Source organism: Pelodiscus sinensis, chromosome 14 (assembly GCF_052426305.1).
Source record: "Pelodiscus sinensis isolate ZL-2025 chromosome 14, ASM5242630v1, whole genome shotgun sequence".
Classification (NCBI taxonomy): Eukaryota; Metazoa; Chordata; order Testudines; family Trionychidae; genus Pelodiscus; species Pelodiscus sinensis.
This window is the reverse complement of record NC_143065.1, coordinates 5,344,895-5,372,020: the sequence shown is the minus strand read 5'-3', so window position 1 is coordinate 5,372,020 and position 27,126 is coordinate 5,344,895. Positions and strand designations below refer to the sequence as shown.

The 27,126-nt window shown below is 46.1% G+C and overlaps 1 protein-coding gene across 7 annotated transcripts in view; it reads right to left on the bottom strand.

Annotated features, from left to right (window-relative positions):
• Nucleotides 1–27,126, bottom strand: part of TLN2 (talin 2) — a 372,445-nt gene that overhangs the window by 225,476 nt on the left and 119,843 nt on the right. For 5 of the 7 annotated variants that reach the window (XM_006127334.5, XM_025186799.3, XM_075897671.2 and 2 more), the window contains one exon: nucleotides 5,638–5,723. The exons of the other annotated variants lie outside the window; for them this stretch is intronic. The gene's annotated coding sequence lies outside the window, so the exon portion shown is untranslated. The remainder of the gene's footprint in view (nucleotides 1–5,637; nucleotides 5,724–27,126) is intronic. 7 annotated transcript variants of the gene reach the window in all.

Sequence of the window (27,126 nt, the reverse complement as noted above, 5' to 3'; positions counted from 1 at the left end):
TATCCGACTTTCCCACTCCCCTCAGGGTTTTGGTCACCATCCCCTGACGAACCTAGTTTAAAGCCCTCCTCACTAGGTTTGCAAGCCTGCCCGCGAAGATGCTCCTTCCTCTCTTCGTTAGGTGGATCCCATCTCTTCCTAACAATCCTTGCGCCCGGAACAGAGTCCCATGGTCGAAACCAAAGCCCTCTGCAACACCATCTGCGCAACCACGCATTTACGTCCTCAATTCGATGATCCCTGCCCAGTCCTTTCCCTTCAACAGGGAGGATGGAGGAGAATACCACTTGCGCTACAAATTCTTGGATCCTTCTTCCCAGCACTACATAATCTGCAGTAACACGCTCAAGATCATTCTTGGCCGTATCATTAGTTCCCACGTGGAGAAGCAGGAAGGGGTAGCGATCCAAAGGTTTGATCAGCTTGGTAAGCCTCTCAGTCACATCCTGAATGCGAGCTCCCGGTAAGCAGCACACCTCTCGAGATTCCAGGTCCGGACGGCAGAGGGATGGCTCAGTCCCTATTTAGAAGGGAGTCCCCGACCACCACCACCCATCGTTTCCTTTTGGGCGTGGTGGCCGCGGAACCCCCATCCGTAGGACTACACATCCCATGCCTTCCAGTAGATGGTGTTCCCTTCTGGTTTCTTCCTTGTGAGGTCCCTTCCAGGGCTTTCAGCACTGCAGAGCCTGTGGAGAGAGCTTGAAAGCGATTGCTTACCTCTATAGCATTGGGGGATTCCTGTGCTGGCCTTTTTCCCCTTCTAGAAGTTACATGCTGCCAGTTCTCTTCTTGGTCACGTACTGCCCTCTCTGGCTCTTCTGCCTTCCGTGCTTGAAGGATTAAATGCTGCCTTCTATCGAGGAAGTCTTCATCCTCTCTGATCAAGCGTAGGGTCGACACTTGGGCCTCCAGTCCTCTAATTTTTTCTTCCAAAATGTCAACCAGCTTGCACTTGGTGCAGATGAAATCCGTTCTTTCTTCCGGGAGGAAGACAAGCATGGCACACGCTGTGCAGGTAACAACAGCAGACCCATCACCAACCATCGCTGCTGTCCTGGAAAAGGGATTTAAAAAGAAAGGCAAGAGAACCTCCCGCCCTTCCCTCTCCCCTTCCGAACTCCCTCTCAAAACTCCCTGTTAGCAATCACCTGTTCGCTTGGTTGCTTGCCCACTGCCTTATAAAGCCCCTCCCCCTAGCAAGGCTCAGCCAATCAGCAGAGGCTTCTAGAATTCAAACTAATTAGAAGCCAACAGTTTCCACTTGCCAATCACAGCACAAACTCCTTGGTCGCTTGCCCACTGCCTTATAAAGCCCCTCCCCCTACCAAGGCTCAGCCAATCAGCAGAGGCTTCTAGAATTCAAACTAATTAGAAGCCAACAGTTTCCACCTGCCAATCACAGCCAATCACAGCACAAACTCCATCAAGGGCAGGGGGAGGGCAGAGGGGAGGTGGGGGAAAAAAAAAAGCCTCACTCTCAAACACAGGGAAAAATAAATAAATAAATAAACAAAAAACAAAAAAGAACACACACCAACCCTCACTCACAAACACAAGCTCAGCTCACAGCAAGAAAGCCCCAAACACAACACACACTTCCCTCAAGACTCCTGTATCTGCTTCTCCTCTACCTGGAGAACTCCCTCTCTAAAGCCTCACTCAAACAGGGAAAATAAATAAATAAATAAATAAATAAATAAATAAATAAAAACCACCACCACCACACACCAAACAAACACAAGCTCAGCACACAGTAAGAAAGCCCCAACAACAAAACACACTTCCCTCAAGAGTCCTGTATCTGCTTCTCCTTCACCTGGAGAACTCCCTCTCAAAACTCCCTGTTAGCAATCACCTGGTACCAAGCCTCAAAGTTCTGTCAGGCTGTCAACTAAGCTTGGATAACCAGGTTATCATCAGTATCTAAAAGTGCCCTCATTTCCCTCTAGCTTGCTAGGAAATATTGTCCCTTCCTCTCAGGTAAGGATCCGGCTACAATGATCCTGAAGTTTGGCACCTCTTCAGTCTGAGTTAATATAATGAGTAGACAATGCCCAGGCTGCAACTAGTATAAGATGTAATGGAGACATCAGGCTGTCCCATCAGGCCCATGGTCAAGTCCCTCCAGTGGCTCCAACACAAACTTCCAGTGGCAGGTTAAAGTTCTGGCCCAATCTTCCAGGCAATTAATAAGTCAAATCCCAGCTGCATTCAAGACCAAATTGCCATCTATGCACCACAGACACAGTTGCACTCTGCTGGAAAAAGCCCAGAATGATATACATGAAAACTAGGAAAATTAGTGGATACGTGTGGTCAAAGGAATCCGAGGACTGAAAATCTTCAGGAAACACTGCAATGCCTTCCTTTTCCAGATGGACTTCTCTCTCTCCTTTTCCACTCCAAACCCAACCAACCAATCAAAAAACAATCAACACTGAATAAAGTTACTGCAATATTTTTTAAAATGCCTTTTATCCATGGGAGAAGTTTCTCATCCACCAGAGACTTGGCTACTGCTATATTTTTGCATAGAAGGTACTCAGATACTACAGTGATAGGTAGCAGGAGAAAACAAAAATTGTTAACATATCTAGGCTATGGCTCCAAGCATGACAATGTATGCTCAATTAAGGGCCTTCTGAAAGTGCCCCATTACTGTGTTATTATAGCTACTGGGTTAATCAAGTCAACTGTAGTGCTACTGCTGTTTTGGAGTCTTTTTCAACACTTGTGCGCATTTATCCTCTTCCTTTCTGGAGTAGGGTGGCATCACAAGCACAGTGTCTATCCAGCACTGCAAAACTTTCCAGGCTGACCAGGAAAAGTAATATATTGGCACTATTCGGGTAGCAAGTAGCATGAGCATATACAAGTATTTTTATCAATTGAAGACTTCAGTCCCAACATGCCTCTGCAGCCATTTAACATTGTGATATACCATTAAACTCACAGAATCCATAGTCATGGACACTCCTCTACCAGGTACACATTTGTAAGTGATGACCAACATTTGTCATTGAAAGCGAATAAAAATAGTGTAATTACTGAAAAGAGTGTTTTATACACAAGTACAGCCTCTCTCCAAGATACGAATGAGTTACGGACCAAACACTTGGCTGTAACTCGATCCGTTCGTAACTCGGACCCCATTGAGTTACACGTGACCGTGCTGTTCGTAAGCGCAGGTTGTGTTCGTAACTCGGGGACTGCCTTTACAACCGCTCCATGGGAGCTTTGGTTGTAAGTGCAAACGGTCGTAACTCAACCGTTCGCAACTCAGGGAACAGCTGTATCAGAAACTTCACGAAACAAGCAGCCCAGGGCCCTACCTTGAGCTTACAATCTGCAACAGGAGTAGAGAATCTTTTTAGGTCGGGGGCCACTTATTCCTAGAAAAATCAGTCACAGACTACACGCAAGTGAGAAACAAAAACAGACAGATAAAAACCCTCATTGACCTGGCCCAAGGGCAAATCTGCATAGCAGGACTAAACTCAAAATAAACTTGAGCTAGCCTAATTGCATAGCTTACGTCGAAATAGCTTATTTTGGCGCTGTCTACACAGCCGCTATTTCAAAATAGAGCAGCCTTCCCCCGACTTCCCTTACTCCTCATACAATGAGGGTTACAGGAGTTGGAGTAAGTCATCGAAATAACGGGCTTGCTGTGTAGACGCGCACTATGTAATTCTGGAATAACTGACATTCTAAAATAATGCTGCTAAGTAGACATAGCCTAAGGGTACGTCTACACTGCATTCCTCCTTCGAAAGAGAAATGCAAATGCATCTGAGCAAAATTGCAAATGAAGCACAGATTTGAATTTCCTGTGCTTCATTTGCATAATCGTGTCCGGCGCTTTTTCGAAATACCCTATTTTGAAAGAAAAAACACAGTCTAGACAGGGTTATTTAAAAAAAAACCTCTTCTTTCGAAATAACCCTAACTTCTTAAAAAATGAGGTTTAAGGGTTGTTTCGAAAGAAGGGTTTTTTTTTTCCTGAAATGACCAATCTAGACTGCGTTTTTTCTTTCGAAACAGAGTATTTCGAAAAAGCACCCGGACGCTATTATGCAAATGAAGCAGGGGAAATTCAAATCCGGGCTTCAATTGCAATTTCACTCAGCTGCATTTGCATTCCTCTCTCGAAGGAGGAATGAAGTGCAGACATAGCCTAAGTGAGGAGGAGAAAAAAGAGATACTCATTCCCCTTGGTCTCCAGCCCTACTCTGTGTGGGGAAGGAGGGGGCTGCTGGGGAGAGGGCTGTGGGTGAGGTGCAGGGTCTGGGCGGAAGGTAGGGTGCAGGAGTCTGCTGGTGATGGGGGTGCAGTCTGGGTGGGAGGGAAAGGGCATGAGTTTGGGACACCTACCTAGCACAGGTCCTGAGGGCGGGGGAGGCACAAGTGACTTTGCGCCACTCTGCACCTGCAGGCACCAGCCCACACCACTCCCATCAACAGTGTCTCTCGGTTAGTGGGAGTGACAGAGATAGAGCCTGCAAGTGAGCACAGGGACACAGCTTCCCTGTACTGCCTTCCCACAGGTGGGGAGAGGAGAGAAAGGGAAGGAAGGCAGCATGCAGAGCTGTTCTTTTCCTGTTGCCAGGCAGAGCCCACATACCACATCTGGCCCATGACTTGCCTTGATCCAGCTCACAAGGCTCAGGCCCATAGGTTCCCCATCCCCAATAAAAATGTAAGTATCGTCTACATGTGAGGAAGCAAAAAATTCACGGGTGCCAAGGAAGAACATGGTAAGAGCCTGTGGTGGCTCTTTCTTTATTTAATGACTAAAATTCTCAGCTTATTCCCAAACACAGAGAACACCAGGCACACACGATTAGCACAAACTGTGGGATTCAAAGCAGGATGTCCACATACCCTTGTCCCCTCCCAGCAAAAATCAAGCTTATTTCAACTCCCAAACTCCCTGGCCACTTCAGAGAGTTAACAAGTGAGATGAAGTGACAGGTGCAGCTGCAATCATGTGTTTCCTTTCAGGGTAGTAACATGTCATCTTACACATATGGCTGCCATTAAAAAAAAAAAAAAGATTGTTCTAAGCAGGATTAAGAGAAACAGTCACTAGCGCACAAAAGGCCTAAAAAAATCTCTGCATTCAAACCATCTTTTCCATGTTAGGAAATTTGTCTGCTAATTATTTTCCCTATTCTTTTTCTCTCTTTTCTTCCAAAGTCTGCTAATATGGACTCCGCTTGGGCTTATTTATTCCCATGCCAAGTAAAGATCGCATGCTTCAACTCACAGCTTAGCGAGCCCATTTGCTCGATGCTAATACCACTATGTGCTTCTTGGAGGCGGTTAAAAATAGGGAGTAACTTGCAGTCTTGACTAATGAATGCCTACTTAATGATTATTTGAAGCCCTCAGCGCTCATGCACTGCACTTACTCTGCAGCTTGATTTCTCTTTTATAAACATATCCAGAACTTTAAGAAGTTCAATCATGTTTCTAAAGAAAGTTCTATGCTGATTAAAGTCTATAGACACAAGATACATTGAAAAGATTTTTTTAGAAGTATTAGAGCATGTTTTAAATCACCGTGCTCCCACTGAAGTTACACAACCATTAGCCATCCACATTTTCAAGGAAGTAAAAGAGAAATCTTACCTCAAAATTTAAATTCATTTAATGAAAAAAACCAAGAATGGCTGAAAACGTTGCTTGACCATAGGGAATACTTCCAGTCATCAGATCTGTAACATCAGGAAATAAACAAATTACTTTCTTATTCACAATCCAAGATACTTTCTTATTCACAGTAATCTTCAAGTGCCTAATTGCAGCACACTAGGAAGGAAGTAACTCAGAAAAGTATGTTTCCTTTTTCTCCAAGGAGCCAGGAATTTGCAATGCCAATAAGAACAGAGCAGCCCAGATACAATTTTAAGAGAATGAAAATCTCAACACCACACATGCAGACTGACATTAAAAAGCTGATGTTCGAAAAGACATGACAGAAGTGCAGCTCAGGACCAACTGATGGATATTCTGGTTTCAAACAAATAAAACAAAGCCTTAAAAGTTATGCTCATTATTAATTTCTTTAAAAAAACTAAAATAATTAACTTAATAACCTCTGTTTCTAATTTTAACAAAAACAAGCTTAACATACAGATTTCATTATCATCTGCATAGGACAAAACCAAGTCACTAAGGGCTCATCGGCTGTGTCTAAACTACACCCCTCTTTCAGCAGAGAGATGTAAATTAGACACATCCAAAGTGCAAATGAAGCTGGGATTTAAATATCCCGCGCTTCTTTTGCATAATGGCAGCCGCCGCTTTTTTTCCGAAATGGGGCTTTTCCAAAACACCCAGCAGTTTAGACGGGGCATTTTTGACAGAAATGCCCCGTTTCGAAAGATCCTATTCTCCCGTTTCGAAAAAAGCAGAGGCTGCCATTATGCAAATGAAGCGCAAGGTATTTAAATCCCGGCTTCATTTGCACCTTCCCTCCTCCCATGCTGCTGCCTCTATCAGAAGCACCAATGCGAGAGAGGAGGGCAGGCATCTCCGCAGCAGCAGCCCTTGTCTGCAGGGATTCTGAGCTCCCCCCAGACATAGGCTGCTCCGGCATCCCATGGAGCAGCCTCTGTCCATTGGGATCTCAGACCCCTCAGGGACAAGGGCTGCTGCTGCCCTGCGCTGCTGCATCCCTCGCAGACCAGCTCACACCTACCACCCCGTGCTGTTACCTCTGATATAGAGGCAGCAACATTGAATGGCAAGGGGCTCCCCGAGAGTGGGGCTAGGAGCACACTGGCTGCCAGCCCCGCTCCCAGGGACTATCAAATAATCGTGTAACTGCTAAAATTTCATGCAATTCCGTGATTATGCAATTACACACTATCTAACATCACAAACCTATACAGCTCTTCCTGTATGGGAAGGAAAATAAACTAACAGTACAAGGTAGTTTTATGCTAGCCCAACGACATCTGCATTAACATTATAACGGTAAAAAAAAAAAAAATCTCATTCCTAACTAGTTACACCAGTACAGGTAGCCCCCAACTTGCGACACAATTGGTTCCCCAGAGAAGCATTACAGGTCGGGGTGTCATCACTCGAACCCTCATTTACGATAGGCGCCATGAGCTGTCGTAAATGTGGGCTGAGGATGTAAATTGGGGGCTTTCAGCCCTTTTCACACTTGCAAAATGGTTGTAAGTGTGGGGGGTCGTAACTCAGGCGTCCGGAAGTCGGTGGTATCCTGTACAACTCTCAAGTGTAGATCAGGCCTACGGTGAAGCAACAAGAATATTCAACTAAACAGAGTCAAATAAGAGAAGCCATCCTGTGCCCTACAGACTGTTTGCTTAAATTCCATAGCTTTCTCTTCAATATTAAGTAAATACAAAAGACCTCTTCAACATACAGAATTCCCTTGTATTCAAAGAATTTAGCTGGAATGGACAAATTGCACAGGTATTCTTATAAACATGTATTAATATTACAATAGCATGCAAACGTCCCAGTCAATATGCCCCCATTGTGCTAGGTCCTCCACAGTGTCCTGGTCCACACTGCTTCCCGAAACTCCCATTGGCCAGGAATGGCAATCCGCAGCCAACTAGAGCTGTGATCATCCATACCTGCAGAGGCACAAGTAAACAAAGCATCTCGCAGCCAGGGAGTAGCTTGTCCTTACAAGCTTTGACCCAGAGTTTGAAAATCCCTGACTTACAGTATCAAGCAATAACCAAGAGTGTTTTCAGCATAATTTTGGGACTTAGTTATGTAAGCCTGGTTTTTGCCACATCTATATAGAAAACCAATGGCATGAAGAGTGATTGTATTTTATTGGAATAATGGAGACTTGGTGGGATGATTCACATTATTGGAGCTCTGTTGTGGAAGGATATAAACTGTTCAGGAAAGACAGGCGGGGGAGAAAAGACAGATGTCCCTCAGCCTAGTCTGAAGCTGGCAAGCTGCGTTGATATGCTGGAGTCAGCTTATAAACGGGTTAGTCACTTTCTAGAATTTTTTTTCTCTTTTTTGAATTCGTCACCCTGCTCTAACTATTCAAAAGCTATTAGCGTGGTGAGAAGGGTTTAGTTGGGCTGCTAGCAAAAATGGATCAGTGGATCCAATAACATTTTATTCAATACAAATATATGGCACCTCAAAGTTGTTACATTTCAATGTTGACACGCTGTATTATCTCCCAATATTACTATCTCTGTTTAGATAACATGAACTATTATACATTTCAAATGATTATCAAGTAATGGATTGTTTTAATAGTTTGAAAAGGAGTCCATATGCTCAAAAACGTTGGGAAGCATTGAACTAGGGCAGTGGAAGATGCTGTTTCTGACCCAGGTAGTTTGGAAACTTTTCTGTGATACTCAAGTCAAGACAGTCTGTGGCACTCTAAAAATCTTGATGTGACAGGGGAGAACATGGTGGCATCATGTTCAGTGACAACCTTTCCTCTGACAAAGCCAGTGTGTTGGCCTTCAGATCACTTTGGAACGCTTATCTACTCATACAAGCTTTACCCAGACATGCGGGAAATCTCTCTGCCCCTTTTATAAGCGTAAGGATCTATTTGTTGCACATATTAATGATGAAGAAATTAGTAGAGAACATTGAAGAAGAGAGGTTTGGAATTAAGTCTGTATCTTCAGCAGCTACACGATGCCAAAAAACAGGGTTACTTACCTGTAACTGTTGTTCTTCGAGATGTGTTGCTCATGTCCATTCGAATGAGGTGTGCGCGTGCCACGTGCACAGCTTCCCGGAGCATTTTTTCCCAATGGTACCCAGCAGGCCGCCCCCTGGAGTGGCGCCGCTATAACCGAGCATAAGTATCCCTGCCGGCCATTCCCCTCCTCAGTTCCTTCTTGCCGGAGACTCCAACGCAGGGGAGGTAGGGAGGGAGTCGAATGGACATGAGCAACACATCTCGAAGAACAACAGTTACAGGTAAGTAACCCTGCTTTCTTCTTCGAGTGAATGCTCATGTCCATTCGAATGACGTGACTTCCAAGCTGTCCCACCGGTGGTAGGGACGGAGCTGCCTCTCATGAAAGAGAGAGAGAGACACACACATACACACACACACACACACACACACACACACACACACACACACACCTGTGACCAGAACTAGAACTTTTAATAACACAACTGAAAAATGACAACACCTGAAGTCAACAACATTCACCACACAAGAGCCATGATCATAATAAGCCAACCTTCAGGCTAGCGTGTACCAACGCTCGTGGTTTTTTTGTTTTGTTTGTTTGTTTGTTTGTTTTAACAGAACAGAATCCAGGACAGCGGTGCCCAGCGCAGCATCCTCCCAGGCCTGCAGGGTGAGCGCATAGTGCTCTGTGAATGTATGAACAGAGGACCACGTGGTTGCTCTACAAATCTCAAGAATCGAGACTTGCACCCCAAAGGCTACCAAGGATGCATGCGCCCTAGTGGAGTGTGCTGATACTCGCAGTGGTTCCCTACGCACCAAAGCGTAACACTCCCTAATTTAGGAAGATAGCCACACTGACAGCCTCTGAGCTGACACAGGAAGCCCTTTCATGCGCTCAGCATATGCAATAAAAAGCTGTGAGGACTTGCGAAATGGTTTCATCCTATCTATATAGAATGCTAAGGCTCTCTTCATGTATAGGGAATTTAACACCTGCTCCTTAGGGGAGTGGGGTGGTTTGGGAAAGAAAACTGGGAGGTATATGTCCTGTGACATGTGAAAGGCCAACACCACTTTAGGGAGAAATGCTGGGTGGGGGCGCAACCTCACCCTCTCTCTTGAAAAGACTAAGTAAGGAGGCTCCACAGTCAGGGCACGGAGCTCCGATACCCTCCGAGCTGACGTAATGGCTACTAGAAACGCCACCTTAAAGCTCAGATACTTAAGGGGGCAGGCACCCAATGGCTCAAAGGGAGACCCCATGAGCTTGGTCAGCACCAAATTAAGGTCCCACTGAGGAACAGGGGCCCTGACATGGGGAAAACCAAACAAATAGTCCATGACCATAGGAACAGGGGCCCTAGATGGGCAACCCCCCTTCTCCACAGCCCAGACTGAGAAACGTTTCCACTTAACAGCATAGGCCCTCCTGGCAGTTGGTTTTCTACTACCCAGGAGAACCTCCCGCACCCCCTGTGAGCACGCCCTTTCGGGAGGCTTCAGCCATGGACAAGCCAAGGTGTAAGGTGGAGGGACTGGACATCCGGGTGGTACAGGATGCCCCCTTCCCTGGCCTGCGTGATGAGGTCCCGGGTCGGTGGCAGGAGAAGCGGCCTGTCCCTCACCATCTCCTACAGAATGGGATACCAGAACAGCCTGATCCTGGTGAGCACCTTGGGAACCAGGGGGAATGGCGAGAACGTATACAGCGTCCCCCGAGGCCACAGCGAGGTTAGTGCATCTCCCTTTGAGCCCGCTCCCAAGCCAAGGAGGAAGAAGTTCTGTGGGTACTTCCTGTTCCCTTTGGTGGCGAACAGATCCACCTGGGGACAGCCCCACTGATGGAAAAGTTGGGCCACCACCTCGTTCTTCAGGGACCGCTTGTGGGCTCTGAAGGACCTGCTCAGTGAGTCTGCCAGCGTATTTGCGCACACCGGCAAGTAAGCCGCTTGCAAGCGGATGTCATGTGCTATGCAAAACTCCCAAAGGAGGGTGACCTCCCTGCACAGCTGGGACAAGTGGGCACCTCCTTGCTTGTTTATATAGAACACCACGGCTGTGTTGTCCATCAGTACTGAGACCACGGTCCCCGAGAGTAGGTCCCGGAAAAACTTGCAGGCTCTCCTGACCGCCCTCAGCTCCTACATGTTCATGTGAAGCAACCTCTCCTGGGGATCCCACAGCCCTTGCATCCGGTGCGTGAGCAAGTGCGCTCCCCAATGTCGTCAGAGGCATCAGTAATTAACTGAGCCGACGGCAGCTCCGTGCCAAAGGGGACTTCTGCACAAACCTTGCTCTCCTATGTCCACCAGTCTAGCGAGGCCACAACATGCTGGGGTACAGTTAGGATCTGGTCCCACCCCGCCCTGGCCTGGCTGAACAACCCCGCCAGCCATGCCTGAAGTGGTCTGAGTTTCAACCTGGCATGCCGAACAACAGATGTGCAGGCTGCCATGTGCCCGAGAAGTCTCACACACGTCCGGGCCATTGTCAGCGGAGAGCGCCGCAGGTTGGCTACCAATCGCCTGATGGCCTGGAACCTGGATGCCAGGAGATACACCCATCCCCCCCTTGCATCTAGGGTAGCCCCCACGAACTCTATGACCTGGGTAGGGGTCAGTTTCGACTTTTCCTCATTGCTAATGAGACCCAGACTGTCAAAGAGGGCTCATGAGAGAGCTATGTGGGCAATCACCTGGTCCCTTGCCACAGCGTGTTCGTGATCTTTGCCACGGTCTTATTCAGCGGCAAAGCCAGCTTAGCTGGGGCATCCTCATTGAGGAAGGTAAGAAGGAACTGAGGAGGGGAAGGGCTGGCAGGGATACTTATGCTCCATTATAGCGGCACCACTCAGGGAGCGGCCTGCTGGCCTGATGGGTATCACTGGGGAAAAAATCCTCCAGGAAGCTGTGCACGCGGCACGCGCGCACCTCATCTATTAAAAGCATTTGCGGAAAAGAGCATCTAGATTTTGCGGAAAAGCATCCGTGCCAATCTAGACACAGTTTTGCACAAGAAAGCCCCGAGTGCCATTTTCGCCATCGGGGCTTTTTTGCGCAGAACAATACTGCGTTGTCTACACTGGCCCTCTTGTGCAAAAGCATTTGCGCAAGAGGGCTTTTTCCCCCGAACGGGAGCAGCATCTCTTACATGAGATCATCAGTGTTCTTGCGGAAACTCAAGTGGCCAGTGTAGACAGCTGGCAAGTTTTTCCACAAAAGCAGCTGCTTTTGCGGAAAAACTTGCTAGTCTAGACGCAGCCTTCAAGTTTTGTGCTTGGGGTCTGGGTTTGTTTTTGGTTTCATCAATATTAAAACGTTAACATTCATCTGAATATTATGCAGCAATGGGAAGAACTTTGCATTGGGGATGTAAAATCTCATTTAATAAGTTACCACCATCCGCTAAGGGTGATGCTCACTGGATAACTGTACTTTGTATGTTTATTTTTCAACAGGATTTGTTGCCACTATGGTATCATTTACATTTCACTTCTTCTCAAATTGATAATTAGAGCTAACCAAAGGCTAAAAATATATAATCATCGTTTGTTCATCCTATTGTCCTCATTTGCTGAAACGCAGCCAGGAGGAGGAAACAAAACTGCTTAAAGTTTGCTCAACATATTATCTCTCCTGAATCCTCGACGGGTCTAAAATGTGAACTTACTTGAAATCTAACCTCCTGTTGGAAAAAACATGAATACACATTACATAAACCCAGATTCACCTACAACAGTAATTTCTGACTTGCTTTGACACCAACTCCCATTTTTAGCTCAAGTGTAATTTCATCACTGCCGCACCTGGCCAAGAACAATTTTTTATATGAGTACTGTGATTCTAGTCCTATAAAAAGAAAGAAAATCCTCTGTGATAAAAACTTAAGCACATTGCAGATTGTTTTTGATATTCCTGGGTCAATACCCTTGCAGGAGTCTAGACATGACATACTGCAGACTCAAGGTGGATAACTCATCTGGGATTACAAAACCATTCCCCAGTAATTTCACATTGTGATTCTCAAAAGCCAAGTGGCTAACTGTAATAGGCTTAAGGAAGTTATGACCGCAGGTTGCCTGAGATTACATGGTAAGAGCCTGACTTTCACTTTTAATGTGTTGTTGGATTCTCAAAGATATTTCTGCCAAACAATTTCCCTTGAGCTCATGGATCCTTTTCCTATTTGTATGATGCTGTGGAAAAGCAGGATGGCCTAGCTAGCCAGACAACGTCTGCAATTCAGATACTCCAAAATTTTAGCCCTGGTTGTGCCACCCGTTTGCCGGGTAGTCTTACCTATGTCACTAAATCTGTGTTTCAGCTTTCCCCACTATGAGATGGGAATAATCCTCCCCATTTCCACAGAAGCACTGTGAAGTTAATTAGCTATCAGCACTCCAGAAGTGTTTCTTTTTCCCAGCAACAGGACTACATACATAAGACTCTGCAGCCGTTAAATGTGACTCAACAGGATGTCATATACACAGAGATGACTGTTTGCTCTCCAGCCTGTCTCTTGAAGAGCATTGAAGGAGAAGAGGCTACCTAACTATGAGTGGGGGAATTCAGAGCCTGCAGCGGCATGAGGGTCACAAGTGGCTTGCACGCTGATCTTGGAATGCTAAAGGAAGTAACTGTCACACCAAGGGAGCACAACATGAAAGTGCAGAGCTCCACTTCCATCACATTTGGGAGCTCACTGCTGCAGGCATCTTAGCCCCACAAGAAAGGAACTGGGTCCCTTTGTGGCTTTGGACTTGGGTGACAGCTACAGAACGCGGAAGACTCCTGCTGCTGCCTGTAGATAAAGTTCATCTCTTTTCACAAATCCCTCCCTTCTCCTCCTCACCCCCACTTCTCCACACCGCTCCTCGCGTCTCATGAGGCTGGAGGAGCTGGGGGAGCTGTCAGTTCAGACTACAGGATTCCAGATATCAGCCCTCCCTCTCGCTCCTGCAGAGCTGGTTTGCTATAGTGCACCCCTAGCTATAACAAATGGCTTTTATCCCAGGGGTGCATTGTAGTTAAAATATTAAGAGGTGGGTAATCCACTAATCATGTAATCAATACAATTGTTATCGACTATACGATTAGTCGATAAGCGAAGGCCACTGCAGCTCTGCAGTTTAAATGTAGTAAAAGCCAGGCATGCAGGCAGCCCATCTCCTACTACAATTAAACTGCAGTAGCACAGCAGGGATAGGTCCCCGATCCGATGCAAGATGGGACTGAGCCAGGCTTGCTCAGTACTAGCTCGCGCTGGGTTCAGCAGCCCCTGTCCGCGGCAGCCCGGGTTGGCCATGGGCAGAGGCTGCTCTGGCAGCAGCCTGCTTACAATCAGCCCGGCTGCTACTGACAGAGGCAGCAGCTTGGGGGTGGGCAGGTGGCACTGTGGAGACAGTACTGCAAGGAACTGGCTTTTATACAGATGCAGCAAGGGCGGGAAGAGAGTAGTTGACTCGACTATGCGATAAGCCTAGGCTTATCGGGTAGTCAACTACTCACTCACATCTCCAATTGTAGTGAGGGTGTTCTATAATTCCATTATGTTCTTCTGCTTAACTGGTGTGGCGACGGTGACCATGTTTGGATCTGATGTACAATGGGCGGTTAATCATTTTACCACCTTTGAAAGGCAAGAGGAATGATATCACCTACACCTAAGAACTGACCGGCCAGTCTAGGCATGCAGGCACAGGCACCATGGAAGGACAGGTGGTGGCAATTAGCATCTACAGGCAGTCCCCGGGTTACGTACAAGATAGGGACTGTAGGTTTGTTCTTAAGTTGAATTTGTATGTAAGTCGGAACTGGTACATATTGTAGGGGAAACTCTAGCCAAACATTTCTCCACAGCTCAGTTTTATTCTTCCACACCTCACTTCCCTCAGTCCTTTATTCTCAAGCTGAGGTGTCTGCTGAGAAAAGCCGCTCCACGTCTCCCTGGTCTGCTGGGGGGGAGAGGCGCTAGCTTCGCGTCTCCCTGGTCTGCTGGGGGGAAGCAGCTAGTGTGGGGTTGCCTCACCCCGTTTGTAAGTAGGGATCCGATGTAAGTCGGATCCATGTAACCCGGGGACTGCCTGTACATAGAAGGAAGAGAACTACTGACCTTTCTAAACAGCAACCGCATAGATGCAATAGCCATGGAGTGAGCCAGAATTGAAAGCAATTAAGAGGCACGTGTGTATAGACAACACCAATAATATCTATCACAGGAGACATCTCCTTTTTGGAGTAGGGTCTTATATCTGAGTGAGGCAAGATGGAAATTCCTCAACAGAAGTTGAGATAAAAATGTACAAATCAATCCCAGAAAAATATTCACAACTGAGAAATTATTCAGCCTCTATACCAGTGTTCCCTCTAAACGTTTATATGCATGCGATAAATGAATTTTGAAATGTGCACCAATATGGAAATGTGTACCAGTATGGAGGTGTTGTCACGCATCACAAAATTTGTTCTGCACATGGATGATCTGTGGAAGAGAGGGGATAAGGGGTTTGGAGTGAGGGAGGGAGCTCAGGGATGGGAGGAGCGGTCTCCAGGATGGGGCTGAGAATGAGGTGTTTGGAGTGCAGGAGGGGGCTGCAGGCTGCAGCCAAGGGTTTGGAATATGGAAGCAGGGTTACAGCAGGAGGTTGGGGTCAGCAATAGGCATGTTAAATATTGGTTAATTGAATAGTCGAGTAATCTCATGAATTCTTAATCTGTTAGTCGACTAGTCTATAGTCCCCAGGGGCGGGGCTGGCAGCCAGTGCACTCTGTATCAGAGGCAGAGGGGGGAGGGGGACGGTGCCAGGTAAGTGCTGGTCCGCGAGGGGAGCCAATTTAAAAACCAGCTCCCCTCATGGACTGGCTGCCTGTTGTCCTGCACTGCTGCCTCTGATAAAGAGGCAGAAGCATAGAGTGGCAGAAGCCCCTGTTTAGGGGGTCGGGGTGGGGTCTAAGCTCCCGGATGCGGCATGAGCCAGAACTGAGCTGGGCTGCCTACCTGACCGGCTCCTAATACACTTTAAATGCAGAGCCCACAGCAGGAGTAGGTCCCGGACCCGTCACAAGCCAGAATGGAGCCAGGCTGCTGGCCAGCCTGCTAAAAAATTTAGTGGCAAGGGGAGGGGAGAGGGAAATGCGTGTAGTCTGTAGCATTAACCTATAAGCTTTTGCTTATCGGTTAATTGACTACACTATTACATCTCTAGTCAGGATGCGGGGTTGAGCCAGGACTTGGGGTGCAAGATGGGGCTTGGGGTTGGTGTGTGGAATCTAGGAAGGTGTTACAGCGGTGGAGGGGGCTCAGGGTTGGGGCAGAGGATTTAGGTGCAGGGCACTTCCCTGGGGAAAGGTACAGGTGGCTCTGCATGGCGAGCACTGACCTGCAGGCATCACCCCCACAGTTCCCACTTGCCATGATTCCCAGCCAATGGCAGCTGTAGGGACAGAGTCTCTAGGCAAGGACAAACTCGGGGACAGAGCATCCCATTGCTCACAGAGGAGCAGCCATTTGCCTCTGCCAAGAAGAGCTGCCCAAGAGCACAGTGGCTATACAGGTTGTAGCACAAGGCCCTTGTCCAAGGGGGACCCCGGGCTGCAGCCCCTAAAACCCCTTTCTTAATCCAGCCCTGCTGCTAGGAAAGAGAGCACTCCTTTTCAGCCCCAGCAGAGAGCTGCTGTGAGCAGGGGCCAGATGCGCTCCTCCGGCAGCAGGAGCTCCGTACACGGTAATTCTGAGCCCCTGTGCAGGACTTACTACGCAGCTGTGCAGTGCAAAAGGAATCTTGCTCTGTTCCTCAGTTTGCCCATGTTTATAGAGGAGATTACGATGGAGCTAATTTAAGGTTTATTAAGCACGTTGAGACTCTTTAGTAACATGTGGTATATTAGAAACGTATGGTAGTTGAGATTTTTAATGATTATTTGGTAATGAAGATGGAACTTGTTAGTGATTCACAGCACCAAGAGGCAGCAAGTACATGAAATGAAGAAATACTGCATCAGAAAATGCCAAAAGAAAGCGTGAAAGCTGCAACTATTCTGTAGTTGGGTGCTTTTAGGACAAAAGATAAAAACCTGAATGGGACACTGAAAGTATCCAGAGCTCTCAGAAATATCATGTTGAAAATCATGCAAACGTGCTTATTAACCATCCAATTAAAATAACTGAGTAGTTTTCATGGGTATTTATCATACAAAACACACGTATAATGAATACTCTAATTAAAGTAATGACTTGTCTGTAATAGGGTTTGAAAAAAATGGTGTCCCAAACAAGAAGATATGTTTCCTTGTATCAGTGAATAAATTGGAAGTAGAGGCTGTCCCCGGGTTACGTACAAGATAGGGACTGTAGGTTTGTTCTTAAGTTGAATCTGTATGTAAGTCGGAACTGGCGTCCAGATTCAGCCGCTGCTGAAACTGATCAGTTTCAACAGCGGCTGAATCTGGACGCCAGTTCTGACTTACATACAGATTCAACTTAAGAACCCCAGGCTCCGCGGCTTTGCTCTGCTTTGCTCCCCGTCCCCCTGGTCTGTAGACCAGGGGGACGGGGAGCAAAGCGGCGGAATACGCAGGCAGCGGACAGCCCAGACGCGTCTGGGCTGTCCGCTGCCCGTGTGTTCCGCCGCTTTGCTTCCTCTCCCTGGTCTGCTGGAGACCAGGGAAAGAGAGGGCCCCGTTCGTAACTGCGAATCCGACATAAGTCGGATCCGCGTAACTCGGGGACTGCCTGTATCAGCTTTGAAATAGTTGGGTCAGATTCTGATTTTACTTGCACCAGTGTAAGTCCACATAGTTTACTGCTATGTTAACTACTGATACACAAGCACCTGCCTTCAGCGTGGGAGCACTGCAAAGAACTCTTCACTGCTTCCCCTTTCCTTCAGAGCACATCTGCTAAACCAGTGTAGTTCTCCGTTTTTTGCAGGATTTGAGGGTGGTGGCTGATACAGGGTTTGAGGGTGGTGACTGATGGCTCATAACCCCTACCTAATAATCTCATGTCCCCAAGAGGTCTCAATCCCATCTGAAGAACCCCAGTGCTAAATCAATGTTCTCTATAATGGCACAGCAGGGAATCAGTGGTATGTAATGAAGCAGCTCTCCTGATATTGAGGTCACGTCTCTACGAAAGGGAGAATCAACACTGCAGAGGTCGATCTTCTGACATTCGATTTAGTGGGTCTAATAAGGACCCACTAAATCAAAAGTTGAGAGCACCCCTGTTGACTCTGGAGCACCTTGCAGTCACAAGGAGTAACGGACGTTGACATGAAAGTTATTCACATAGCTGGAGTTGTGTATCTTAAGCCGACCTTCCAGTTTAGTACAGACCTGCCCTTATATGAGCTACTCACCAGACTCAATGCTCCAGGACGTCAGGACCCACGTCTAGATGAGAGAAGACGTGCATTTCTACGGCCTTATGCAGAGAACATAATTATTCACATCTCACAAGCCCTTCCATGCCATGATCTTTGAAAGACTTAAATCCTAAGAGTTTCCAAATGGATGTGTTTTAGGTTTTCATTTGCGTAACAGTTCATTGCCAAAAGCCATTAAAATACAGTTTTAAATATTTTATGTGTGTTCCTCTAAGGTGCTATAACAACACTAAGCATGAAACATCAAGCAATCATACTAGAACACTTACTGTTTTACTCTTGCTTAATAGGCAGAACACTTACTAAATTATGAGAGTCCAACCTCATTTATGCCGGAAGAAACATTTCAATTACAATGATTTTGGGAGGGGGGAGGGGTGGAAGTGGGAAGCAGTACTAGGTGTTGCACTGTACTGAAAGCCAGTAAGAAGTTCTAGTTACAGAAAGTGAACAAAATAATATTGTAAAAAACAAAAATGGCAAGTTCTAACTGAACTTGGTCATATCTAAAACACTAAGTACCCCAAAGACCCAAATGCTTTAGCATTTTACTTGTTAGAGACCTTTTTCTTAACTATATCGTCCAGGAACGATATCAGTAGGGTGCATGGAAAGGTAGAAGAAAGATGTTCTCCCAAATACTAGACAATCCACAGATGGTTGCCAAGTGCAATTCCCCTTCTTGAAATTGAGTTGAAATGATGCCTGAGTATACACCTTTGAAAACCGGAACACGGTGTGTCCTTAATCATCTTTTATACATTTGAAGTACCAGTCCGCAGCATATTGTAGGGCTTTACTGCTAACCATGAGCAGAAAGCTTATTTCATTGCATAAAATCCAGCTCAGAAAGCAGAATCACTCAGCAGCACTGTGTAACAGTGACTGGCTGTATCTGAGCATAGCACCTACTTCCCCTTCTCCCAGCTATTACAAAAGCATTTTCCTCATAGCACCAGTAAATGTCATTTTAATTTAGATTTCCCCCAAAGGCATTGGACAATCTGCTACTAGGGATTTAAATACTCCTTAAAATAGTTAACTCGTTAAACTATATAATTTTAACTGCTTAACTGAGGTCTGGACAACAGAAGCAGATGGAAGACTCCTAAAATCTGACCCTCTACAGATGGCAGAGCTGCTTCCGTCAGCCAGGATACTACTGCACTACGGTGGCAGGGGGTTGTTCTGGCCAGCTGAGGTCCAGCCAGGTGGGCTGAAGTGGGAGATGGGCTGCACCCCCCACTGCTTAACTGGTTACAGGAAAGCATGTTGAAAAGGCTAATGCTTACCAGGTAATCATTTACACTCCTCTCTGCTACTCAGTATCATTTCACATTTGAACATAAACAATTATTAAACGAGGAACCACATACTAAACTCTTAATCAGAGATCATAGAACCATAGAGCTGGAAGAGACCTCAGGAGGCCATCAAGTCCAGACCCTTGCCCAAGGCAGGACCAATGCCAATTAAATCAATCCAGCAAGGGCTCTCTCAAGCCGAGACTTAAACACCTTGAGGGATGGAGACTCCACTACTTCCCTAGGTAACCCATTCCAGTGCTTCACCACCCTCCTAGTGAAATAGTTTTTCCTAATATCCAACCTGGACCTCACCCACCGCAACTTGAGACCATTGCTCCTTGTTCTGCCATCCATCACTACTATGAACAGCCTTTCTCCAGCCTCTTTGGAACTTCCCTTCAGGAAGTTGAAGTCTGCTATCAAATCCCTCCCCCCCCGCTCTTCGCTTCTGAAGACTCAATAGACCCAACTCCCTCAGCCGCTCCTCGCAGGTCATATGCTCCAGCCCCCAATCATTTTGGTCACCCTCCACTGGACCCTCTTCGATGCATCCACATCCTTCCTGTAATTGAGGGCCCAAAAGTGGACACAATACTCCAGATGTGGCCTCACCAGAACTGAGTAAAGAGGAATAATCACATCTCTGGATCTACTGACAATGCTCCTCTTAATGCAGCCTAACACGCCATTAGCCTTCTTGGCTACAAGAGCACACTGTTGACTCATGTCTAGCTTCTCATCCACTGTAATCCCCTTTTCTGCAGAACTGCTATTTAGCCATTCAGTCCCCTGCCTGTAATAATGCTTGGGATTCTTCCATCCCAAGTGCAGGACTCTACACTTGTCCTTATTGAACCTCATCATATTTCTTGTGGCCCAATCCTCCAATTTGTCTAAGTCACTCTAGACCCTATCTCTGCCCTTAAGCGTATCTACCTCTCCCCCTAGCTTAGTGTGATCCGCAAACTTGCTGAGGGTGCAATCCATCCCCTCATCCAGGTCATTAATAAAGATGTTGAACAAAACTGGTCCCAGAACCAAACCTTGGGGCACTCTGCTAGAAACTGACCGCCATCCTGACATCAAACCGTTGATCAATATCCGCTGGGCCCGACCTTCCAGCGAGCTCTCTATCCATCTTACTGTCCATTTATCCAATCCACATTCCCTTAACTTGCTGGCAAGAATGTTGTGGGAGACCATATCAAAAGCCTTGCTAAAGTTAAGGTATATCACATCCACTGACGCCCCCATAACCACAGAGCCAGTTACCTCATCATAGAAGCTAATCAGATTGGTCAGGCACGACTTGCCCTCCATGAATCCATGCTGACTGTTCTTGATCATCTTCCCTTCTTCCAAGTGCTTCAAAAGGGATTCCTTGAGAGTCCCCCTCTATGATTTTTCCAGGGACTGAGGTAAGACTGACTGCTCTATAGTTCCTTGGATCGTCCTTCTTCCTTTTCTTAAAGATGGGCACTACATTTGCCTTTTTCCAGTCATCCAGGATTTCTCCTGATCTCTACGACTTTTCAGAGATAATGGCCAAAGGCTCCTCAATGACATTTGCCAACTCCCTCAGTACCCTCGGATGTATTAAGTTCGGACCCATGGATTTGTGTACCTTTAGCTTTTTTAAATAGTTCCTAACCTGTACTTTCCTCACCAAGGGCTGTCAACCTTTGTCCCATATCGTGTCACTTAGCTCATTAGTCTGGGAGCTGACCTTGTCCATGAAGACAGAGGCAAAGAAAGCATTAAGTACTTCAGTTTTCCCCACATCATCTGTCACTAGGTTACCGCTCTCATCTAATAGGGGCCGCACACTCTCTCTGATCACCTTCTTCTTGCTAACATGCCTGTGAAAGCCTTTCTTGTTATCCTTCACATCCCTTGCACGTTGCAATTCCAATTACGCTTTCGCCTTCCTAATCTCTCCCCTGCATTTTCGAGCTACACATTTATACCCCTCCCTAGTCATCTATCCAAGTTTGCACTTTTTGTAAACTCCCTTTTTGTGCTTAAGTTCACCAAGGATTTCCCCGTAAGCCAATCCGGTCTCCTACCATATTTGCTTCTTTTGCTACGCATTGGAATGGTTTCTTTCTGTGCCTTCAATAAGGCTTCTTTAAAATACTGCCAGCTCTCCTGGGTTCCTTTCCCCTTCATGTTAGCATCCCAGGGGATTCTGCCCATCAGGTCTCTGAGGGAGTCGAAGTCTGCTTTTCTGAAGTCCAAGGTGTGTATTTTACTACTCCCTTTTCTTCCTTTGGTCAGGATCCTGAAATCTACCATCTCATGATCACTGCTTCCCAGGTTGTCACCTACCTCTACTTCCCCTATTAGTTCCTCCCTGTTTGTGAGCAGCAGGTCAAGCTGTGCACGGCTCCTGGTTAGATCCTTCAGCTCTTATACAAAGAAGCTATCCCCAACATTCTCCAAAAACTTCCTGGATTGTCTGTGTGCTGCCATATTGGTCTCCCAATAGGTGTCATGGTGATTAAAGTCCCCCATGAGAACCAGGGCCTGTGATCCAGAAATTTCTCTTAGTTGTCTGAAGAAAGCCTCATCTACCTCATCCACCTGATTCAGCGGCCTGTAGCAGACACCAACCACATCATCACTGCTGTTGCTTACACCTCTAAACTTGACCCATAGACTCTCAACAGGCTTTTCTCCCTCTATATAGTGGAGTTCTGAGCAATCATAGTGCTCTCTTACATACAGTGCAACTCCTTCTCCTTTTCTCCCCTGGCTGTTCTTCCGGAACAGAGATGCATTTGTTGGATGTACAGTAAGGTTTAATCTGTGAATTAGAATATAAGATTTGCATATTTAGCTTGATCTTAGCCTAGTTATTCATGTTGCACATTTTTTAGTCACTTGCATTACAGAAAGGGGAGTATGTTTTCTTAATTATTTTCCTTTCTTCTTTATCTTCTCTTCTCTTATCAGTAGCTGAAGACAACATTTTAATTGCAATGGCACATGTAAGGAATGAAAAGTTTATCAGCTCAAAGAAATCTGGAATTTCAAGATCAGTACTAACAAGAGCAAGCTTGAATATCTATGCTACAAAATGGGCCACTGATCAAGGACACTGCACCAGCCATTCGAGCAATCAGAATAGCTATAGAAGATCTCAGGAAAAATCAACAACTTCCCTCTTTGGTTTCTTCTATCATTCAAATGCTTGCTAACTCCCAATGCCCTAAAAATCCAACAAGTGGCCCATAGCTAGCAGAGTCAATTCACCCAGCAAAACTTGCAGTATTACCAACCTCATAGTGTTTAAAGAGAATTGTATTACATAGAATATAACTTGGGGGCTAACAACCCCACCCACCCCAAAGTGCACCTTGTGATGACACAGGTTCTGAAAATAGAGCCTTATCTGTTCTTTCTAGCAGAAACAAAAATGGTTTCACCACCACGTCCCTGCTTAAGAATACTGTGCCTAGCTACAAGATATGGCCAAATACAAATAAAAAAAACCAACAGCATCATCTGGACCATGTAACAGTGACAGTTTAACTGGCTTGGTTTCTCCATGTAAACAGCAAGGAGACGTAGCTGAATTTTGATTTGGCCCCTTGCTCCAAATAACACAACTAGGGTTACCGGATGCTTTCAAAAAATACCAGACACACTTGATCTCAGATGGGGGGGGGGGAACCAATGAAGAAGGGAGCGGGGCTGGCCGGGAGGAGGTCAGGGGGAGCGCGCTAGTCAGGGAAGACGGCGGGGGGGAAAATCGGCTGGCGGGGAGTGGGGCTGGACCAGGCGCACGAAGATCCCGGGGTGTTGCCCATCCTGCGCACAGTCCCAGAGGGGCACACAGTCAAGTCCGGCCCTGGAAATTCCATCCCGCCCTGGCCCCGCCCCCCTCCTCTCTACTGTGTAGTTGCATATTGCCTGGCTGGTAGACCCCTCACGCAGTGAGCGTGTCTATCAGCCAGGCAGTACCCACCTATGTATCAATACTCACGATAATAAAACTTACTCAACTAGAAAATACCGGACATTTACATGTTTGGTATTTTCTCAATTTGTTTCCTGGACAGAAAGCTCAAATATCGGACTGTCCGGTTCAAAACCAGGCACCTGGCAACCCTAACCACAACGCTCCAAATTTGAAACCTTCCCATTATTTCAGACACTGATTACGCACAAACAAGGCACTACAATCCTTTGGGTGGAATGGCTATCTGGCTATGTTTCTGTAACTTACATCTTTTGAAATCATTAAGTTATTGGCCTCTTGTTCAAGCCCAAACCTGGGGGACCAGTGGACTGCTTTCCGTCTAACATCTACTTTTTGACCTGGGAGGCCCTACCAAGAGTTAAAACTCTTATGGGCACAGATTTGAGGGTCACTGGAGCACATAAGCCTTATCATTTCCTTCCCTCTGAACTGCAATAACCAAAATAAATAATGCATTTTTAAACAATCTGACATGAATCCCACAAGAGTAAAATATTCTCAAAGAGAGTATGTGTCAATAGGCTGAGTCTGAAATTTCCACAGCTGCACTCTAAAGACAGGAGTAAGTATTTCACAGTATACAATCAAATAGGACACTAGAACTCCTCATTCCACTATATTTTCAAGGGAATGTGTCTTATTTGATACCTGAGCTAGTCTTAATCAGCTCTTCCTAATCAGTACAACAGATATCCTGGCCTTAGTATCACGTGTCATATATTGACTATGGACTGACATTAAGTATCTGTCGTATCTTTCCATTTTTCCCTAATTCGTTGTATAGAAACTTTTATGGGAGAATCCTAGAACATAAATATTCTCCAGCTTTTGGACTACTCAAGTACTGGAATCAAATTTCTCAATAAGGCAGAGGTTGGCTTTTTTCACCTCCCATTAGGAGTCCCATATCAACTCCAAAGAGTACAGTACCTAGAAATACTCAAAGTTGGCTCTAGTTTTGACCAGAAGAAACGCAGAGTCATGTTTCATGTAGAGTTCAATCAATTAAAAAGAAAAACGAAAAAAGAAAAGATTTACTAGAGTTTCAACTAGATTAACTTTAAATAATGTATTAAGGCTGTGGTTGCTGCAGATATTCCTGTACAGTCTCTTCTGGCAAGTTCTTTCAATGCATTTGTCCTGAACGGAATGCCATCCTGGAATCAAAATGAATGCTTTTCCTTTGATGACACAAAATAAGTCTGACTGATTCAGAGGAGTGATCCGAAGTAGAATGCAGTCATGCTTTACTGACCTTCTGAGAAGCCAGGCAAGAGGAAGTGCCAAGTGTCAAATACATCTATTGCTCTGTCACTATGTGACCAGTACAGACACTCTGAAAACTGCTAGAGATAGAAAGAATCTAAAGACGGCCATGTATAAACCATTATCCATCTCTAAGTTCTGGTCTATGTTAAGAGTTAAGGTCAGATTTAGCTGCGTCCATATGGTCAATATTCTAAACAATGAGCCCACGCTACCAAGCTTGAGCCATCAACTCTAAGGGCCGCTAAAGTCAATTTTGATAGCGTTACTCCTTGTGGGGAAAAAAGGAGTAACGCAAAATTTGATCGTACATCGTCTTTACAATACTGTAGACACAGTGAAGCGAAAGCAACATTCTTAGCCTTCGGGAGGCATCCCACAGTGCCCTGCTGTTGCTGCCCTGGCCAGGACTTGTGACTCTACTGCTCTCCAAGTGAACAGGAAAACCCTCAGGAAAGTTTGAATTTCATTTCCCTTGTGGTCAGCATTGAGAGCACACCTCAGAGCAGGCAGCACACATGGCCATGAGTTCCAGGTCCCAGGGGTGCAGAAGAGCACCAACATGGAGTATGAAGGAGATCTTGGATCTCATCAAGGCATGGGGAGAGGAATCTGCTCTCGCAGAGCTCCAAACCAGCAAAAAGAAACGTGGATATTTATGCCAAGATCACAAAGTCTATGGTGGAGAAAGGATATACCAAGGATGCTCAGCAGTGCTGAAAGAAAATAAAGGAGGCAAACAGTCTGGAGCATCACCATAAACATGCTGCTTCTACGACCAGCCAAAAGCGATCCTAGGGGGAAAACCAAGCCAGACCATAGAATTCTCCCAGGACACTCATCAGGGCAGCAGCATGGAGGACAGCATGGTGGAGGAGGAGGAGAATGATAGGCAAGTGAGTGGTGAGAGCCAAGAAATTCTGATAACCTTGGAGACAACCCCCGTCTGCCAGGCCATCTCAGTTGGTCACTGAACCCGGGGAAGGTATTTCTTGAGAGTTCAAATTTTTTTCTTGCTACAAGCAGGTTAAGGCGTTGGATGCAGTGTATGGCATACTCCGTGCCTACACAGCACGATGGGTGGGGGTGGGAAGTGGAACAGCTTGTTAATCTGTCTGGAGATGTAGCAGGAATCCTCCTTGCCCATCACCATGAAGCTCTCATATAGGGACTCTTTGATCCTTCTTGTAAGGTTTCTGGGGAGGCCTACCTTATTCCATTCTCCACGGTAGGACATCTTCCTACGCCCAAGTCAGCAGTAAGTGGTCTAGCATCACTGCAGCACAAGACCCGGCACAATCTCACCCCATTCTCCCCACCACCAACCATCCACAGGTTCAGGTCCTGGCTGGTCCCTTACCATACATGCCTCCAAACCACGAGAGTCCAGATATTCCCTTGAAAATTCTGTTGTGAACCTGCTGTACAGTGGTCACTTAAAAGCATAGCTTTGGCCTTGCACAGAACACGTCTCCATCATGGTTGGAGAGATTGTCACCATACGTTGTCACCCTTTCTGGAGAAAGGGGTAAGCAGCGAGGTGGTAAAGTTTGCGGATGATACTAAAAACTGTTTAAGATAGTCAAGACAGAAGCAGAATGTGAAGAACTTCAAAAAGATCTCACCAAACTGAGTGAGTGGGCAACAAAATGGCAAATGAAATTTAATGTGGATAAGTGTAAAGTAATGCACGTTGGAAAAAATAACCCCAACTATACGTACAGTATGATGGGGGCTAATTTGGCTACAACAAATCAGGAAAGAGATCTTGGAGTTATCGTAGATAGTTACCTGAAAACTTCCACGCAGTGTGCAGCGGCGGTCAAAAAGGCAAATAGAATGTTAGGAATTACTAAGAAAGGGATAGAAAATAAGATAGAGAATATCTTACTGACCCTGTATAAAACTATGGCACACCCACATCTTGAATACTGTGTACAGATGCGGTCTCCTCACCTCAAAAAAGATATTTTGGCCTTAGAAGGGGCTCAGAAAAGAGCAACTAAAATAATTAGAGGTTTGGAACGGGTCCCATATGAAGAGAAGTTAAAGCAACTGGGACTTTTCAGTTTAGAAAAGAGGAGGCTGAGGGGGGATATGATAGAGGTCTATAAAATCATGAGTGGTGTGGAGAGGGTGAATAAAGAAAAGTTATTTATTAGTTCCCATAATAGAAGAACTAGAGGACACCAAATGAAGTTAATGGGTAGCAGGTTTAAAACAAATACAAGCAAGTGCTTCTTCACACAGCGCATAGTCAACCTGTGGAACTCCTTGCCAGGGGAGGCTGTGAAGGCTAGGACTATAACAGAGTTTAAAGAGAAGCCAGATAATTTCATGGAGTTTAGGTCCATAAAAGGCTATTAGCCAGGGGATAAAATGGTGTCCTTGGCCTCTGTTTGTCAGAGGCTGGAGAAGGATGGCAGGAGATAAATCGCTTCATTATTGTCTTCGGTCCACCCTCTCTGGGGCACCTGGCATTGGCCACTGTCAG